Source organism: Ornithodoros turicata, chromosome 4 (assembly GCF_037126465.1).
Source record: "Ornithodoros turicata isolate Travis chromosome 4, ASM3712646v1, whole genome shotgun sequence".
NCBI lineage: Eukaryota > Metazoa > Arthropoda > Arachnida > Ixodida > Argasidae > Ornithodoros > Ornithodoros turicata.
Window position 1 is genome coordinate 40,119,105 of NC_088204.1, and position 19,103 is coordinate 40,138,207.

Here is a 19,103-nt window from a genome sequence, read left to right on the forward strand (position 1 = left end):
GTCGATTGCTACGTCATCTAAGTAGGGAACGGCGTACTTTTCCGCCCCACGGAGCACTTGGTCCATTAATTTAGAAAAGGCGAACGGCGCGTTCTTCAAACCAAAGCTCAGCATTAGCGGCTCAAAAGTCCCCATCGGCGTCGTGAAAGCCGCGTATCTCTGGGCCCTTTCAGTCATTGGCACCTGCCAGTACCCCTTGACAAGGTCTAGGGTTGAAATAAATTTCGCGCTGCTAACCCTTTCGACCCGTTCTTCCAGGTTTGGGATGGGGTACGCCTGCGTTGACGTCACGGCATTTAGCTTACGGTAGTCTATGCAGGGTCGAGGTTCTTTGCCCGGAGCTTCGACAATGATCATAGGTGAAGCGTAGTCGCTTTCACCTGCTTCAATTATTTTCAAGTCTAGCATCCGCTGGATCTCTTTCCTCATAATCGACTCCTGTCTGGGTGATATGCGATAGGAACGTGAAAGTACCGGCTCTGCTGTTGTAAGCTCTATGTCGTGGCAAATTAGATCTGTTTTTCCCGGTTTGTCCGAAAACAGTCCCTCAAAATCCCCTATAAGATTCCTCAAATCGCATATTTGGGAATCACCAAAAATGCCTTTCTCCTGCTACAGTTCTTACAATGTCCTCAATACTCGGGTTTGATGAACCAATTTCGCCCCACTCGGGTATCTCCGTGTGCTGCTCCTCCGGCATATTTAACGCTACACTGACAATGCGCGTCGAATCGACATACGGCTTCATAAGGTTGGTGTGATACGTGCGGATCTCCTTCCTTTTTCCCCTTAGCTCCACCATGTAGGTCGTTTCGGACAACTTACGCACCACCTTGAACGGTCCATCCCAGTGAACCTGAAGCTTGTTCGCACGTGTAGGACGGAGTACAAGCATTTTGTCATTCTCTTTGTACACTCTAGGGCGCGCATTACGATCATAATATGTCTTGGCTCTTCTTTGTGAGTCGCGCATGTTAGCCTCGGCTATTTCTCTGGTATCTTGCAACCGCTGCAGGAGGTCTAAAACGTATTCGACTACTGTGTTGTCAGTACGTGGGTCTTCCCATTCTTCCCTTAACAGCCTCATCGGAGACCTCAGTGTGCGCCCGTACACCAGTTCCGCGGGGCTGAATCCCGTTGCTTCGTGTGGCACCGAACGCAACGCAAACATGGCTCCAGGTAGACCTGCCTCCCAGTCTGTTTTGAAATCATGAACTAGTGCCCACAGAACTCGTTTCAGTACCGAGTGCCACTTCTCCACGCTATTGCTCTGCGGGTGATAAAGGGAACTGTGAATCACTTTGATTCCGCATTTTTGTAAGAACGTGGTAGTAAGCGCACTCGTGAACACCGACCCATTATCGCACTGGATTTCCCTGGGAAATCCAATCCGAGAGAACACGGAAAGCAGGCCGTCTACGATCTCAGCGGAACACTGCTCTTTTAGGGGGACGGCTTCCGGGAATTTAGTCGCCGGGCAAATCATGGTCAGGATATATTTTGATCCTGATTGCGAAACGGGTAGAGGTCCGACAACATCTATAACCAACCGTTGGAACGGTTCGGAAATGACTGGCACCAACGTGAGAGGGGCTTTGCATCGCTCGTTGGGTTTCCCTATCCTCTGGCAAGTGTCGCATGCCCGCACGTACCTCTCGACATCTTTGAAACACCCTGGCCAATACCATTCCTGCAATAGACGCTGTTTCGTTTTCCGTACACCCAGGTGTCCTGCCCACGAATTGTCATGAGACATCTTGAGGATATCTCCGCGCAAACTTTCGGGCACCATTAACTGGTCTACGACCTTGCCTCTGCGATCCTCGTAATGGCGGTAGAGGAGACCGCCCTGTATGATGATATTTACATTACTCCTAGCCACACCCTCTCTGTTTGAGTCCCAGATTTTTCTCAGCGTCGGGTCCGCTTTCTGAAGCGCGATTAGCTCATCCTTACTGATGCGCACCAAATTTCTTAGCGCTCCGCTCGACGGTGCCAGGTATTCACCGACCTGACTAACGTCTGACTCATTAGGGCTGACTATGTCCTGCTGACTACTTTCCTGACTTGGCTCTTTCTCGCGAATTCCGACCTGGTTCGCTAGTTCCGATTCCTCAATTTCCTTTTCCGCCGCTTTCGCCTTCAATTCTCGCGCTTTGGCCCTAGTGAGAGCGAACACCCCCGCTTCATCTATCTTTATGCCCTCCTTGCGCATGAGGTGGGCAGTACGATTGGATAGTAAGTACAGGTACTGGTCAGGAAGACGATCCGTCACTGCTGCCTCAGTGCGAAAATCACCAAACGGCCCAGTAATACACACCTCGGCCACCGGTAGGCAAACACTGTCTTTCTCCATAACCTGGCGTAGCCACGCACACTTCGACAAGTAATGCTCCGGTAAAACAAATGAGGGATGCACTAGATCTAGGTTAGCACCACTGTCACGTAACACTGTACACGGACGACCGTTCACCTGAAGCTCATACAGATACGGCTTCATTATCTCCTCCTCCGTTGCACTGCTGTCGTCCGCGTAAGCTAATGCGACGCGCGGGTTTCTACATCCCGCGGCTATGTGGCCCTGTTCCTTACACCTATGGCATACGATAGGCTGTTTTCCTTTCAAACGCCTTGCTGTTGCGTCTTTCTTCGTGCCCTCCTTTAGACCCTCTGCCTTCGCCGGTTGAATTCTCCTTCGGGGAGGCGCCATCAGCGTTACCGTTTTTCGGTTCTTGTTTCCGATTTCCCTTCAAAAAATGCTTCCGCGATTTCCCTAGCGGTTTCCCGTCTTGGCTGCCCATACCTCTTAGAGAAACGTATTCGTCCGCGTGGTCCGCAGCTATCTCAACGGCAGCAACGCCGGACTTATCCCGCACCCAGTTTCGCATCTGGTCTGGCAGTTCATTGAAGAACTGTTCGAGCGCAATTACTTCTAAGATCTTTTCTGGGTCACCGAACGCTTCGGCGCTTTTCATCCATTCGCTAAGATTAGCTTTGATTTCGAACCCGCGTTCGGCATAGCTGCTGACCTTTCTTCCGTCTCCGTCGCGAAATCTAAGCCGAAAAGCTTCTGCCGACAGTCGAAATTTCTTCAATAGGCTCTGCTTCACTTTCTCATAGCATTTCGCGTCCTCGGCCGATAGACGAGCTACACTGTCAGCCGCCTCACACGGTAGAACAGTCATGAGTCTAGCCGGCCACGAATCCCTTCCGTAGTTTTCTCGCTCGCACGCACGCTCAAAATTGACCAAGAAAAGTCCTATATCCTGACCTATCTTGAACGGCTGCAACAGCTTCGACATGTCTACGTTTTGTGTTCTCGGGATCGACCCCACGTCTTGCGACTGACTGCCTGTTAGACGTTTCAGTTCTACTTCCAACTTGAGCTTTTCTAGTTCTCTCTGATGAGCTCTTTCTTCTTTCGCACGATCCTTTTGTTCTTCCTCACGCTCCTTCTCCTCGCTGATTTTTTAAGGGTTTCCCTGACATCGTCATCCCCTAAATCAGCCTCAACAATTGCCTCAATCACCTGCGCCTTTTTCGTTGTGCTGTTTACATTTAACCCGAGTTCTTTGCACACCCGGATCAGATCGGTCCGAAGGAATGGTGTAAGATCCATGCTGACTGCCAACGATGTTGCCCACACACCTCTGATATTTTAGACAAAGTGCTAACAATATCTATAGAGGGACCCAACTGAATAGAATTGTAGCTACTCCCACAATCTAATCCTGACCAAAGGGCAACAGAGTCAAACCGCTCACCAATCGTAGGCCAAAATCCATGGATTCCGTCCAGCTGTTGTTCACCAGTCCGGCAAATGAGGAGGATCCCGTCGCTGCCATCCAGTTGTTATGTCTTGCGACAGTCGGTAGCTTGGTCGAGGGGCCCAGCACCCAGGCAGAACTCAGACGAGGCAAAAGTGAGTTGACAAGAACGGAATATATTTACATCGTGACAAGTGAAAGTGAAAAGCTCCCAACAGGGACAAAGGGGTCGCTTAGGTAGTCTCCGTCCGTGAGAAGGAGGTCACCAGCCGCGGCGAGTTCCAGGAAGACGACCTTGATCTCCTTCCCCTTTTTGGGTGAATGGGGAAGCTCGCTGACAGGAACATGGCTGACCAACGACGAGGGTGGGAGACAAACATGGCGTGGCAGCCAGGTCGTAACAGCTGCAACATTCACAAACAGTATATCAGAAGAGTAACCAGCAGAAGCTACCTGCAGGCTTCAAACGTGTGTGCGCAAAACACTTCTGCTGTGGTGGGCGACGTCGTTGGTGTAATCCTGTCGTGCACGCAGGACAGTTGCTGGCACATGGAACATGGATCAGTGGCAGCAACCTGAAAACAAAACATTTTCTCGTTATATATGAATAATCAAAAACAGACCGCTATACCTTCCCACATGTTTGGTTTTATCGTTTGTAGGAATCGCTTCTAGGAGCACAGCACTTGCTAGTTACATGTGAGCCACAACGCGAGAGGTGCCGATGTCCCAATGAGGCGATCAAAAATAAAAAGCCACAACCATGCACACTTCCCCATGCAAATACATCAGCATCACGAGACACCATGCCGATGTATCCACGTACAGTGTAATGTTAAATAATGTGCACGAATGGGAAAATATGCCAACATACCTGTAATCCAGTGTCTCATAGTTTGCTTCGATTTCCTGGTAGCTACAATGGAGTACAATGCACCATCCTCAAGTTTCGTTTCGCCATTCCCATTGCTGCCCATTTCGCAAGCGTGATGCAATCCCACGTGACCTCCTTTTGATCAGAGAAAATTTCTCCCGTCATGAGCAATATGTTCATCTCAGCGCAAATGACGTCTTGCATGCCTTAAGAGAGAGAGAGAGGGCATCGATGTACTTTCTTTCGTGCTTTGATGTCTTGTTGTTTTGCTACTCCCACTTCGGATGGCGCCTAGCAACGTACGATATCTCATTTTTTGTGCGAGCAAGCAATTGCGGTTTACAATGTGTTTCTCCATAGCCTCCTATAAATGCATGCTTACTCGCATCGAAGCGTCAGCTCAACCTCTTCCCCTATCCTCCTGTGCACCGCGAAGCTTGGGGCGTTCGCATCCTACGGTTGTTCTCAATTCAAATGCTATGGAACGCTTGCGTGATCGGTAGTAATATTCGTATAACGACCGCCAATACTATAATGGCTGACACAGAGTGTATGGGGCTGGTTGTTACACATCCTTGAGCAAGGCGACAATTGCAAGGCGACGCAAGGCACGATTGCGTCGTCGTTGTCGTCGTCTGTGTTTCTTTTGTCGCCTTGCTCAAGGACTATAATGGCTGATAGGAAACCGATTAATATGACTTGGGACAGTGCGTAAAACATTCGACTGCTTCCGGTATTAATTTTATGTTGCGCCAATCGTTCATTGAAAAGCGGAGAACCCAACAAACCGATCACTGTTGTTTATCTGTTTAGCTTCCGGTTCGACGCTATGCAAAATTGCAATTGCACTTTGCGTTGAACTATATGCGCAAATATGAGGCATCTGGGTTTCATTCCTACTGTTGCATGCGTGGACATGTACAATTAATTGTAATTAACTGCTCAGGGATTATAAAATAATATTATATTGTGACTACGTGTTATTTCTTTTAAGAAATCGCTACTGAAAAATCCTATATGTAGATCCTCATATGATGTTATTGGATATAGGACCTATAAGTGGTGTAAGTACCACAGGAGTGATAGGTTTTATAGGAGCAATATAGGTATTATAGGAGATGTAAGACCTGAGTCTCCTATATGATCTGTACACTGCGTGTATGGGGACACGGTATGAAATTTGGCTGTGGGGATACATGCATACACATGCAATGAACAAAAATAATAAGAGAGGAGTAAAATAAAATACCTTCTACTTCCCTTTATTTATTAATATCGTTCACAATTTTTTACATTCAAGGACACAGCTGTAAAGGCTTGCACTGTCGTGGAGCAGATGACGGAGTTGCATGGGTGAGGCGTATGCCTCATCTGTTTCACGGTAAACACAGATCAGTGAAGAGCTCTGCAACGTACTTTGACGCGACTTACTTGATGTCTTTCAACATTTCCGTGACGTATCTGTTCATTTTCCTACGTCGTGTGTGTGCTGGCTCATCTGCGCTGTTCACGAAAATCGATCCGTGAAAAGCATCTGAAATTCACAAATTCGTCGTAAGTAGCAGGGCCACTGGAGCATCACATGTGACATCTTCACCCTGATAAGCGTTGGATGTTTACCAATATGGACACTGAGCTAACAGATCGAAATAAGGTAATAGGAATCACAAGGGTAATATTCACACTGTGAGCATAAAGTAGGAGGAACCCACATGCTGCAAAGGATACTGAACAAAAAGCACGAAACATGACACTACTGGCACGCAACTAACATTTACTTCACCAAATCTAAGGGCTTCTGGACGTATCTTCCAACACGCACACAAGAGAGCACGTCCAGGCATCACCTGTAGAGCAGAATAACATATCCACAGCAGTTCGGTGCACCAGAGGAGCCCAGAGCCACAACTTAACGCGAAACTCCGGATGCGAGAACAGACGCGTCCGACCTCAACGAACTTTGCAAGCGAAATGGACGCCAGTGCTGCCACACGTAAAAAAAAAAAAGAAATCCGTAGATCCGAGCCTGAAAAATCTGTAGGTCGAGCTAAAAATCTGTAGCCACTCAAAACTCCGTTTTTTAAAGTTTCGCCTTCAAATCTGGAATGTCTGCCTGCGTCTCTAAATTAATGGAATAGCGAGGGCTTATTTTCGTTCCACAGCTGAAGACCACAGCCGTAACTTGTCGCGGCGCATTGGAACTTTCGGTTTCGGTTTGCGGTGTCGCGTACTTGAGTCCGCTTCATGACAAAAAAAGCGAAATTGCAAAATTCCCATATCGGACCCCCCTCCTGGGAACAAGGCTAACAGGAAGTCGCGCGTACGCTAGTAATAAATTGCGCTGTAATTTGCAAATTCCTTAGTGAGGTTAGGTCAGTACATATTACACGCGCGGGGGGGGGGGTCCGGGGGTATCTCTCCCCCCCCCCCCCCGCAGTTGTTCGAGTTCCCAGGGTTAGATCGGGGGTGTCCAATGTGGGATATCTGGCTTACTCCAAAAAAAGTGACACCGCACGTAGATTTTAAAGCTTTGACATGTGGATTCACATCAGCTGTTGCGCTCTAATCCAGTTGGTTAGGAATCCACGAACATTTCTGTCGCTCGTTCCACCATTACAGCGGTGAGCAAGGATTGCAATGGAACACAAAAACCTATTGCCACAAACATAATTAAAGCGTACATACGTGACGCGAATTATAACAATGTGGTTACACTGCAAAGCCAGTCAAGTCAACTGTGTGAGGCAAACTAGAAACGCGCACAGAAACGCGCAACATTCACGAAAACTGATTTGTGGTTGTGGCTCGCCAATGGTTCAGTTGCTGTTGACGTCCTTTTCCTCAGGCGAGTCCCGCCAGTTTCGTGATTGACGGATCAAGTCCTTTTCAACGGCGAAGGCGAAGCAGCTTGACCCTGCAAGCATACGTTTTGTGTGCAGGAGGCCAGTTATGGTGGTCGTTAACAGCCTGTTTCTTTGTTTAGTATTCATCAAACTTACTGCGGAAAATATTCTTTCCGCTGGGGCGCTCGAATGGGGTAGGCACAGCATCGCAGCCACAAACTTTTGCAGCGTCGGAAATGCTGGTGAGCCGTCACCACGGGTAGTTTCGAACACTTTGCTCCAGAATTTCACTAGAGGCAAGTCTGACTGTATGTGCTTCAAGCTGGTGTTCCGGAGGCTTCACCATTCGTTGTCCAGAGACCGTGCGTTCAGCTCATTTACCAGGCGCGGAAATGCTACAGCTAAAGGCATTACTGAAGATGCCTGTGCCTCTTTCACTTTCTCTGGTGTGAGGATGGCCACATTGTTTAAAATAGTGCTCTTGAACGGCATCCGCATCATGATCTGTCCCACACTCTCAACCAGAAACTCAATGCACCCCATCTTGAAAAGCTTCACATGCTCAGGTGAAAGTTTCTGACGTTGGTTAGATAAAGTCGCCGTGACATTTGCGCCAAGGTAGATGTCATCACTCGACAAGTAATGTGTTGGGTCCTTGTAGTGTACTTGGTCTATTGGAGTGCTTGTAACATAGGCATGTTGCAGATAACAGTCCATAATTGTCCTCACACCAGTGACTACAGCCTCGCGGAATTTTGGCAGCTGGGGCTCCTCAGACTACATCAACTTGTTTAAGTTGTTAAATATAGGAAGGATGAAGTCAAGAAACTCTAGGAAGAGTCTGTTCACTGGGTCCGTCAGCCTCTCGACTATGGTTCCAGGCGCCAGAAGACGTTCTGTGGATGCCGCGGCTGAGAAATACGCTGTCATTGCGTCATATTGCTCAAGCACTCTAGCCACCGCTGCGTGCAGTGACAGCCATCGCGTTTGCGAAGGATGTCAGAGCTTGTGGGGCTTGAGCTCTAGTAAACGTTGAAATTTTTCAAACATTTCGGCCCGCTTTGGGCTGACTGCGATGTAGTTATAGATGTCTCTTACGAGATGCTCTACAACGCGCGGTAACTTAGCGCAAGCGTAAGATGCGCAGAGATGAAATGAATGGCACGCGCATTTCATAACAAAGAGGTCTGGGACGTCTCTCTTGAGCAGTGTCATTGCCGAGTTGTTTTTGCTCATCATTGCGCTTGCGCCATCGGCAGCAAATCCGACCAGATTTTGCTTGTAACACACTTGAGCATTGTCGAACGCACCAACAAGTGCATTGTAGATTCCCACAGCCGATGAGTCCTCAATCCTTACGAGCGCGAAAAATGAGTATTTCATTTCGCCTTTGATATAAACGCGTGTGACAATGCAGAGGTGCTTGTGCATGGATATGTCTGTAGATTCATCGATTATCACCGAAAATTTTTCGCTGCGGAGGGATTCACACAGGCTTTGGAAACTTTGCTTTCCCGTAACGTTTGTTACAATGCCTGTCGCTTTAGTTCTTCCGCAAGCCAGCTTCTTTGCGATCTCAGAGTCCTTGCATATCTTCTGTATCAACTCTGGCAGATGGTCAGAAACGGTGAACGGAAGATTATGCTCAGCTATAAAAGCGGCTATCCTGATCTGCCCTTCTCTTGTCGACTGTTCAGTAGACGTGCTTCGGCTTAGCGCCGCAACGTCCAGAAGCGTCGGTTGTCCAACTAATTTTTTGCAAGTTTCTTTGTGGTTTGCTGTTGCCATGTGGCGTTGCAGGTTGACGCGCCCAGAGGTTATGGACAAGTCCATGCTACATGCCTTGCAAAACGCAAAAGTGAGGCCCTTCTTGCTTGAAGCTAGCCAGCTGCGTAGCTCTTCTTCTTTCTCCCAAGCACGATTATATTTCTGATCGTACCTTTTCTTTTTTAGCTGACGATGACGGGCCCGCCGCGTCGAAGCCATCGTCGGTGGCTCTAGACATTTTAGGTTAATGTAGAAGCAACACGATATACTGGAAAACGAGCGTACAAACTGTTTACCTGCTGGCGTTCCTCGATGTTCGATGCTTCATCAGCGTCTGTTGAACGCGTCTCCCGAAAATGCTCACGCAGAGTAAAAGAGAAAGGGCGCGCGTAGTTTCGGTTTCAGGTTTGAATGGTTTGTGTGCTACCATTTTTCCGTTCGTTTATTTTTTGTGTATTCCATTCTAATGGATGAGGCTCGCACAGCGGCAGATGTGCTCTGAAAGAAGAAAATTTGGATTTCTAAATTGGAACCTGCATGGCTTGAGTGATAAGGAGGTTTTACAGTGCGGATATTGCTGTCCGCTCCTCTAGTGCGGAAGGAATGATGCTTTGAAAGTAGAATACCTGGAGCTGGTTATCTGGTAGTGCGCCACTGTATATGCATTGTACCACACCGTACAAAATGCAGACGGCGTGAAATTACAATGGAGAGGAGCGCAGGACCGAAACCATGCGCCTCAACTTCTCTATCACTTTTCATTTTTACAATTGTCACAGGTTATGACAGTGTTTCCTTCAAAATAAAGTAACGAGCATGTCTACTGCAGCCCCAGCTCATATCAGATGGTGGAAAGCGTTTCGCCGTCTCATTCCCAAGTGGTCGCTGTTGGGGCTAACCGAGGGTTAACTGATAAGACAGCCGTTAAAAGGACTCATTCCCGCGTTCTGCTCACGTTTTTCATCCTTGTCGCTTTGTGCACCGATGCGAAACGCTGGGTCGAGCGACTCATTCGTTGGAGCGAAAAATCATGAGAATTTCGGAAATCTCTGTAGATATGTAGGTTTTTCAAAAAGTAGGTAGATCTCATGATAAATCTGTAGGTGTGGCAACACTGATGGACGCCAGAGCGCCAGAGCCCCGCCTGGTGGCGGCGGTGGAAGGGAAGGAAGATGCACGCTGTTCAGGCGCTCCTCGCACTATAGCAAGAGAACGGAAAGTCGCGCGAAGACGGGACTAATACTGTCGTAAAGAGGACGCTTTCCCCGTCAAAAAGAGACCTCAATCGCCTTTCTACGACAACAAAAACCCGACATCGAGAAAAATGCCCCCGGTCCTATGTATAACAGGGCCGCCGTTGCCACGGTGTCCTAACTCGGGAACGGAGAGGGATAGAAAGGTGCCGCAAGTTTCTACGCGTTGCCTATGTCGAGTGCGTTTATCCATTAAACTGAAATTCGCATCCGCCGCGGGCTTGGAACCTGAAAACGGAGACAAGGTCAGGAAATAGTGGTCGGTGTCAGGAATTTCGAGAATGACGCCTTAACAGCTGGAAATGGATGTGGACGGGTGGTTTGAATGAGAAAGTTATAGAGCAGAGAACAGAGCACATGCACACAAAATTTCGACTGAATCGGACGTCGGGTATGCGAGTTGAGACTCCGAACAGTGGGAAGCGTTTCAGAGTTGCGCTAGCCAGACTGGTCGCCTCGACATACTCTTAAGCCGATATCGCGAGAACGGAACGTCGCGCGTCTACGGGACCAGCGCTGTTCGAAAGAGCACGTCGAGACTGTCACGACGAAGGGAAACACGACCATGTCGCAGCAAGGGGGACGTTTTGAGGGAAAAAAGCCGTCGGTCCCATGTACTGGGAGGCCAGTAAACGCGGAAACCTGTAACTCGAGAACCGCTAAAGTTGGAAAAGTGTGGTAAATTTTACCACGTGCACCGCGTCCATGACAGCGTGCTCTCCAAAGATACATCATGTCCGACACGAGCTTATTTCCAAGAAAGCTAGGCCCTGAAGTTAAAAAAAAACGGCATTTCTAACGCGTCTCCTCGTACAACTTCTAAACCACTAGAGATCAGCCCCTAGTGTGATTTGAGCGATCGTAGAGCTATTCCAGACCTGTTCGGACCTAAATTTTGGTCTCGATCCGACAAACGGGGCGAGAGGTACGGGACTTTGGAGGTGTCGGAAGCACCGGCGGCGGCCTTGGATTTCCAAATATCTCGGCAACTGTCAGGATTTCTCACAAGCCACGAGCATGCAGGCGAAGGGGGAAGAAACGGGAATTCGTCACAAAAAACTGCGTCCCGATATGACAGCTGCAGGCCGAGATATTAGACCCGGAAGCCCATCGAGCGACAAAGCAATATCGCTGGATGGGGTTCAACAACCACTGGACGGTTGAAAAACGCCAAGTACTGTAATATGCCAAATGTGTGCATGGAACGCACGCATCATTTTATGTTTGATGTTTGGTCGATCAATAGTGGACTTGTGTGAATCGAACATCAGTTATTTTAAGCTGCAGCTTAAAATAACTGATGAAACACATATCAGCCCTTCTAAAAGCAATATAAAATTTTTACATGTAAAAATTTTATATTGATTTTAGGAGGGCGGATATGGAGGGGGGGTGTTCCTGCACGTTCTTACTTGTTTCAGGGTTTCAGGGACTTATAACTGGTCGACAAAGGATGACTCCTATGTGGCCGTATGTGACCCTATATGACTCCTGCATGGTCTACATATAGGACCCGTGTAACTCCTACATCCTCAATGTAGGAACTTATGGGTCCTGCATGGGCCTACATGACTCCTGCATGGGCTCGTTTATGATCCCATAATGGCCTACACAGGAGTTATATAGGACCTTATGGCTCCTACATGACTCCTGCATGTACTCGTATAGGATCCCATAATGACCATTAATAAATATATATATAAACCTATTTAGGAACCTTATATAGGTTCCTAAATAACCCATAAGGATCCTGTAACATCCTATGTAATTTTACACAGGACCTATATGAATTACTTATGGTTTTTTTCAATAGGGATGTAACAAAACTGATCATCTGAAAGAAATAGGGTGTTTATTGTCGAGTCCACCTGTGCCAGGATCTTCCGCTTCGTCGAGATGTAGTTATATGGTGCACCAGACACAAATGAGAAATAAACACTGGAAGACTAAAGTGCCAGTTGCTCATCTTAGAAAACTATTTGGCTAGATCACTTAAACACTTCTAAAGTAACCTCTTGTTTTCACATGACCTAATTTTATGGAAACTGCATGGCCTGGTGCAAAATCCGTTCCCTGTCTGACGCGCTCATTAAAGTGCCACTACGGACTAAATCTCGTGTCTTCAGAATCCTACCAAAGTTGCGTTACTGACATCTTCTTGCCTCACTTTACATTCCAGAAAACAAAATGCTCTACGTGATGCGAAAGCTAGAGAATTAATTTTTATTTTTGAGAACTGTGACGTAATGTTAGGCCCGACGGAGCGCCCGGCTCTCATCTGTCAACGTTGTTACCCTCCGCGTCTTCTGGGGGGCTCACCTTCTGCACTCCGTTAGCGGAGCCCCACATGAATCCCCTCATACCGCTCCGACCTTAGAGAAAACACAAGGGGGGAGAAGACATCTCTCCCATTTCGCCTCTTTCGATCAAAGTCACGTGACTTCTCCACCACGTGACCCTGCCGTACGCCTGCGTCGTTGCTAGGAGACAGGTGCTCTCTCCAGAGCATGACATCATTGCAATTTGTGGGCTTACGATTACGTCACCCGCTACTCGCGTTATCGAAACTCGTGGAGGAACAGTAGAGCTTCAAAAATTGAAATTCAATGATTGAAATTTCGCGTATAGAATCATAAAAGTAAAATAAAGTAAGTAAAAAAGTAAGTAAAATGAACGTCGTTTTCCGAGTCCGGAGTGGCACTTTAATGAAGATGGACTCTTCTATCCGCCTGGACAGCCAATTGCGGTGGTGCATCGCTGGAAAACGTACATTCAAGTGATGCTAAAAAAGACCTGAAACATTCCCTTTAAGCAGCTGTGAAGGTTGCTGCTGAGATATTTTAAGCGAACAGGACATATTGAAACGCTCCATTCCTGGGCGACATCACCGAAAGTTCGTGGAGGTGCTAATTATCAACTTCTTTCTTCTTTTTTTTTTTTTGCGTCCACCGTTCACAAATTTTTGTCTTGGCGTAATCGACAAGAACGCCAATGCAAAAAAATTTCGCTTCGATCCCATTGTCACGATAGACACTAAATGTATTTAGAAAAAAGTGCTAACAAGCGCAGACAGAGTATAACCACTAGTCAGTGTTTTGTTTGCACGCACTTTTCAGTTTTGCGTCTTGTGCTGTGCCGCCTACGGCTACATCACTGCACTTGTACTGCACTGCATTAATGTAACCAGGTTCTCTTGTTCACAGGTTTTCCGGCCTCTATACAAATAAACGGCCTCTTTCATGCAGCCTTTTTCACTCACGACTCACGATACCACATGCTTACATTATCTCCCTGCTTCATAAAGTCTGCTACAGTGCGACGTAAAGCCTCTTACTGTTTTTGCGATCTCAGCCTTTGCGTCTTCCGTCATTAAACAGTCTCGAAAATAATGCAACGCATATTTTTTTCGATATTATCAAGTTATCAGCTAACTATGGTAAGCCCTAGTTCGTGTTGCAAGATTAAAATGTCGTTAATACGCCGCATAAAATCAGTTTCGTGCTGCAATATCGCTCGTACAAAAACACGACGATCACTGCGCGATATCCTATGGAGGCAGCGCCTCTTGCGGAGGGCACCAGAAACAGAGGGGTCAGGCTGCTCTCTTTGATCTCGGCACCGTTCAAAAGGCATTCTCAAATATAGGAGGCTATGGTTTTTCCATCGATTTTTGGAGCTATAATGTGCGAATTAGCGGACTTTAGCGTGCTCTTTATTTTCCGTCGTTGTGTTTCGGGCAGCGCGTGTTGTTCCAGTGGAAATTTAGTTGAATGAATCGTCACAGTCCCAACGTATATCACGCAGTGTTGACCAAGGCCAAGCCAACCAAGAATTCGGGTGAGTTATGCTTCGTAGACTGCCTGGCTTAGCAGTGTGCTATCCACACATAGTTGCATTCTCATGCGAGGAATTTGATTGAATCAAAACAGCCGAAGTGCCTGTAATAGATGTAACTCAGCGTGCGTTAGTCGATTTGCGCAGTATGTAGTTAGTTGCGCGTTTAGGAACAACTGAACAACAAATTTATTGAAAGTTAAGATATCGATAATGCATCACCGTACAGCAGTATTTATCACTGTGAGCCATATTTCACTTATTAAAATTTGTCGTGATATTGAAAAATAAAAGCACAAGCCGGCGTACTTGAATTGATCTCCTTGAATTGCTTAAGGCGGACATCTGATAATGTTGTGCTCATGTGCCTTCGTTCACCATACTAGGCGCAAAAGCATATCTGACTAAAATAAACATTTCAAGGGGGAAGTCGTTTAAATACCTGTTATTTATAGTTGTTTTTTCATTCCAGTCATATTATGTGGCTACACGAAGGATTCCGAAAAAGAAAAACAACAACATGGCTAATAGGATGTTGCTGCCCAGGGTGTCCCAGCTGAAGAGGTAAACTCTTAAGATTACAAATGTGTCATACGGTTCTGTTGTAAAGTGCGAAATTGTGTAGTGTGCAAATGTTGATTCCTGCACTACTTTAATAAAATAAGAAACGAGAAAAGGAAAGTCATGCATGCATCATTTCACGAATTCTAAAATTTTATTGCTAATGTTTATATATCACTATTTCATATTCACATGTTTCCATGTAAGTGAACGAACTAATGAAACTAAATTAATTTCATGGTCATCCTCTGTGTTTACCTGGAAGTCACATTTTTAAGGATTGCCATTTTCTTTTTTTTTCTTTTGTCTAGATGAAGATTTATGTTATCCTTGAATGAAATAACAGACACATGTCAACACATATGCAGCTTGTGCATATTAAAACCAGCCATGTAGAGTCAGATGCATGTTTCCTTATTATTATTTTTCAATTTTTTTTTTACATTGTAGCCTATTCACGGTTGCTGTTTGCTTGTTGCAGGTTTACTCGTTCGAGAAGCAAGAATTGTACCATTGTAAGACGTATGGAAATAAACTGACGTCGACTGAGATATGTATCCTTTCTTGGCCAGTGACTGTAGGATGACTCCAAAAAACGTCACAACAAAGCCAATATACATCTAGCTCTCCACAAGTAGCGTGCTTCACAGCAACATCAACACTACCTTGTGGGTGTATACATTACACAGTATGCTGCATTGTGCTGTGGTATGATGGCATACTTTCTGTCTCAATAGTGTGAGACAGACAGTATGCACATCTATAGCGGGTGTTTCAGTTAAATCCCCCGATTAAATAATTCGCGAACGGGTGCACCAATCGACGAACTTTCTTTTTTACATGTATCTCTCCAAAACCACCTACAAACTCCGCGCCGTGTGAATGAGTGAGAGGCACTCATTATCTAAATAAAAATTCAAATGAGTTTCGTGAAAAAAACAACCTCTAAAGCAGAGCGCTGTCGGCATTAAAATGGCTACTACCGCTTTTGGGACCTTCAGTGGTCCACCGAAGCGGGTCATTTGATGCTGTAATTAATCGATTTCAGGTCACATATTTTGTCGCGGCTGGTCGCGGTGAGGCGCAAAATGATGTAATATATATATATATATATATATATATATATATATATATATATCTTGAAAAGTTGGAGTTGGATCGGACGGCTACGTAATTATAGTTGAAATAAATGGGAGACAGAAGGCAAAAGTAGGGAAAGTAACAAAAAAGGGGTTTATTAAAACTTAAAAATCATAAAAGTTAGGGAGGATGTCTACGTTACGGCGGAAGCTCCGCCTTCTTCGGGACAAAAGAGCTAAATTAGAGCCTTTAGCTCTTTTGTCCCGAAGAAGGCGGAGCTTCCGCCGTAACGTAGACATCCTCCCTAACTTTTATGATTTTTAAGTTTTAATAAACCCCTTTTTTGTTACTTTCCCTACTTTCGCCTTCTGTCTCCCATTTATTTCAACTATATATATATATATATATATATACAGGGTGTTACCCTATAAAAGTCTACCCGCGCCGGCATGCCGCGCTCGCCAATTACTCAACGCAGGCGATACAATGTGTTGCCCACGTATAAAACTCATAAGGACATTCCATCATGGTAAATATCGATGTGATTGAGCATCGTAACGCAAAGTTATAGCGCAAAACGTGAGGTTCCCGTAGTCAAAACAGCCAAGATGGCGCCTCTCAGTTAGCAGACGACATCCCTTTTGGGTGTCGTCTGCTGAGTATGCGTCGGTATTTTTCGTTCCTCACGTTGCTTACTTATGAGCAAAATACGACAGTTACACGAAAGCGAAATGAAAACTGCAGTTCCATCCGGCTGGCAGGATATGCGACACGTTGTCGTGTGGGGAGCAGCATGTCAAGTGTTCTTCTCAACGCCGCCATCTTGTTTGTTTTGACTATGGGAATTCCACGTTTTGAGCTATAACTTCGTGCTGCGGCACTCAATCACTTTGAAATTTACCAAGATTAAATGTCCTTATGAGCTTTATATAAAAATCGCACAATGTGCCACATGCATTGAGTAATTGGCGAACGCTGCATGGCGGCACGGGTAGACTTTTATAGGGTAACACCCTGTATATATAAATGAAGAGAAATAGCATACGCTCTTTGGCTGCACGTTGAACATATGTTTATAAGTCCCAAACGTCGCCACACCAGCACTGGACAGCTGTTTCGGCCTTATTGGGCCTTTATCAGCAATGCGTAGGTGGGCGACGTTTGAGCGAGTGGCGTCGGAAGGTCACGTGGAACGTGATGTCCTCCCGTCAGGGTGAGTGACTCACCTCTGAAAGCCCAGTGCGAAGCCAGTAAAGTATTAAATGAAGAAAAATAGCATACGCTCTTTGGCTGCATGTTGAACATATGTTTATAAGTCCCAAACGTCGCCACACCAGCATTGGACAGCTGTTTCGGCCTTATTGGGCCTTCATCAGTAATGCGTAGGTGGGCGACGTTTGAGCGAGTGGCGTCGGAAGGAGGATTTTTCTTCATTTAATACTTTACTGGCTTCGCACTGGGCTTTCAGAGGTGAGTCACTCACCCTGACGGGAGGACATCACGTTCCACGTGACCTTCCGACGCCACTCGCTCAAACGTCGCCCACCTACGCATTGCTGATAAAGGCCCAATAAGGCCGAAACAGCTGTCCAATGCTGGTGTGGCGACGTTTGGGACTTATAAACATATGTTCAACGTGCAGCCAAAGAGCGTATGCTATTTTTCTTCATTTAATACTTTACTGGCTTCGCACTGGGCTTTCAGAGGTGAGTCACTCACCCTGACGGGAGGACATCACGTTCCACGTGACCTTCCGACGCCACTCGCTCAAACGTCGCCCACCTACGCATTGCTGATAAAGGCCCAATAAGGCCGAAACAGCTGTCCAATGCTGGTGTGGCGACGTTTGGGACTTATAAACATATATATACAAAAGTGAATTAATAAGACTTGGAATATAGATTACAGGAACGTTAACAAAAGCTAATTTATTTAATGGGCAATTTAACACATAGATTAAAAAAAGAATGGTCGACGTTTCGACAGTGGCACTGTCTTCGTCAGGACAAAAGATGCTTAGGGGGTTACAGATTGCTTAAATAGGTTTGGTTTGTGACGTCATCATCGGTACAAGGCACGCCACAGGCGGTTGTCGGTGAGTCAGGTACGGGAATATTCCAGAAGGTCCAGTCCGGGTGGTTAGGTCATTCTCCTTTGGTCCCTCCCCGTATTTGGGGAAAAACATTCCTAGGCAGGGTGAGTGCTGCTTCCGACTTTGCTGGAAAAAAAAAGGAAGGAAAACAAGGAACGGAAAGAAAGAAGCTCGACTAGGCGGCCAGATTTCTTACCGTTGACAGTGCTCCGAGATCTTCGTTAATGGTTGATTGGAATTTGTGAATCAGATAGGATTCGCGTTGTTCTCTGCACCGATCTAAACTAAAATTTGACTGGAAAATGAAGAGTGACACATTATTTAGGGAATGACCTGGTTGTTTGAAATGACGAGAGACCGGGAGGTTTGGCTTTTTTGTAACGTCAGACCGGTGGTTGTTGAACCTGATCCGAAATTATGTTTTGGTCTGACCTACGTATTGTGCTTGGCACATATCGCACTGAATGACATAAATGACGTTAGATGAATTACAGTCAAAGTCACCATTAATTTTGACGGAAAAATTAGAATTAGTGCTTTTAAGTACTTGGGCGCTTTACATTAATTTGCATATTTGACACCTGCGACCATCGCACGGGCGGCAACCGGTTCCTGGATGTGCTGGCTGGCTAACCTTAGAGCTAACTAGATTATCGTGCAGGTTGCGTGCGCGCCTGTACGTAACCCGCGGTGCCTGAGTGAAAATTTGTCCCATGCGCTCTGATTGGAGAAGGATGCTGTGGTGACGGTTTAGTATACTGTTAACGCTTGGAATATTGCTGCTAAATGTTAAAATGAGGTTTACGGAACTATTATCAATCAGGCGTTTGTGATTTTGGAACAGGGCTTTGCGATCTACTTTGCGGGCTCTGTTTAGTGCGCCGTCGACCAAATTAGGTGGAAATTGGCGATCGATGAATGTTTGTTTAAGTTCAGCTAGATTGCTGCTCAGGTCGTCGTCACTGGAACAGATACGCCTGTACCGAAGTGCCTGGCTGTAAGGGATGGCAAGTTTAGTATGACGCGGGTGAC

General features: G+C 46.3%; 1 protein-coding gene and 1 long non-coding RNA gene across 2 annotated transcripts in view; one reads left to right on the top strand and one right to left on the bottom strand.

Moving 5' to 3' along the window:
- Positions 1-19,103, top strand: part of LOC135391451 (guanylate cyclase 32E-like) — a 709,869-nt gene that overhangs the window by 272,354 nt on the left and 418,412 nt on the right. The gene's annotated exons all lie outside the window — the stretch shown is intronic.
- On the bottom strand, positions 4,011-5,253 carry LOC135393035 (uncharacterized). The gene is made up of 3 exons (XR_010422393.1): positions 5,024-5,253; positions 4,642-4,847; positions 4,011-4,342 (listed from the first exon to the last, which is right to left on the bottom strand). It is a non-coding gene; the product is annotated as an uncharacterized LOC135393035 (long non-coding RNA).